We start from the raw sequence: 1,649 nt of genomic DNA on the forward strand, positions 1-1,649 counted from the left end.
GAGCCAATTGACAGTATGCCCTGTTATCCCAGGCAGAACTATATTGGTTACCAAACAGCTGTTTGTGGCTCTTATTACTTTGAAATACTTCAAATTTCTATCTTTGTTTTCTGGCCCATAACTGAGTGGTTCTTTTCTTCCTCACATGTAACAATATGTGTGGCATATATAATGTAAAATCTCCCTTTGCCTGGTGGGGGGAGGGGAGAACAAGAATGAGTGAGTGTGTCTGGGAAAGACGCAATCTTAACACTAGAATAATTTTTTTAATCAAACTCAAGAGTCTTCCCTTCCTTGAGACCTTATGAAATTTGATCCCACCAGCGCTGAGCTAGATGTTTTCAGTATGTTGATAGTGTACTAAAGAGAGGAGCTGGCTTCTTGACAAATTCAAATGAAGGTTCTTTTTCTCTCCATTTATTTTTAAAAGATATAAACTGCAAAAGTATAAAGCCCAAACATTCCCTAGGCGACAAGCTCAGTATCCAAGTAGTTTTCTTGATACTGTGGGTTTTAACTTTCACCTCCTTGTATTTTATAAATATCTGTAGTGAAGGAAGAGACTATAAAACTTGCTAGGAGAGTTTGGCAAAGGAACATATAATTTTCATGGCATATGTTAGAATTATACGGTTCTCCCTGCCCAGAACTCGAGAGTTGTCATGTGTGTTAAATATAGTTACTTGAATTAGCTGTACTTTCTGCTCTACGCCTTGCAATAAGCACAAAAGTATTTTTTTCCAAATAGCAAAAGAACAACTTTGGAGAAGTATTTTTACATTTATTGCTATCATATACAGCTCTTTTGACTAAAACTATAATTACTTGATAGCTTCCTAGATGCTCCATCCTATTTGGCAATTCATTATATTGTCTGCTCTTCTTCTCTAATTGTTTCACGTGGGTAAGTTGAATCTCCCTAAATAGATGGCAATTTTCTCAAAGGCAGGAACCATATCTTACACTTACTTTGTAGTATCTGGCAGTGCTGGACACACACTCTGTTGACTCTCCAATAACTGGAGCACCAGGACTCGTGTTTGGGCATAAGTGCTCTGGAGTCAGTCAGATGTGGGTTTGAATCCCAGTTCTGCCACATACTTTCTAGATGGGCAAGTGTGGGCCTGACTTTCCTTATCTATAATTTGGGCCTAATAATAATACCTACTCACAGGGTTGTTTCAAAGATAGAATGAGACTACCTAAGGCTTGTAGGACAGCCTAGATCCATGGTAAAGGCTCAAAGCACTTTATGATTATTACTGCCCATTTGAAGGTAAGATACTATATCACGTAAGGTGTGAAATTATACTCTAAGGCAGTGATTTTCAACTGGTGTGCTGCAAGAATTTTTAAGACATGCAATACCTGACTATTTAGTCAGGGGTATTGACATCTTTTCCCATAGATTGTCAAATAAAAAACTGACAACAGCCAACACAATAGTCATCCAGTGTGAATGCTGTCTTGAGCCATAAATATATAGGTCATATAATAAAGTTGCATCTTATTGGTCACATTGCATAATAAGGTTGCATCTGATTGGTTAATTCTTGGTATCAGAAATCCTTATATACAAATATATGCACCTGATTTTTTTTACAATTTTTTTTTATTGCTTAAAGTATTACAAAGGGTATCACATATGT

At 36.7% G+C, this 1,649-nt stretch overlaps 1 protein-coding gene across 1 annotated transcript in view; it reads right to left on the bottom strand.

The window, feature by feature from the left end:
* ARHGEF6 (Rac/Cdc42 guanine nucleotide exchange factor 6) overlaps positions 1-1,649 on the bottom strand; it is a gene marked incomplete at its 3' end in the record, with an annotated part of 117,098 nt that overhangs the window by 77,649 nt on the left and 37,800 nt on the right. The gene's annotated exons all lie outside the window — the stretch shown is intronic.

This window comes from Myotis davidii, unplaced genomic scaffold (assembly GCF_000327345.1).
Source record: "Myotis davidii unplaced genomic scaffold, ASM32734v1 scaffold740, whole genome shotgun sequence".
Taxonomy (NCBI): domain Eukaryota; kingdom Metazoa; phylum Chordata; class Mammalia; order Chiroptera; family Vespertilionidae; genus Myotis; species Myotis davidii.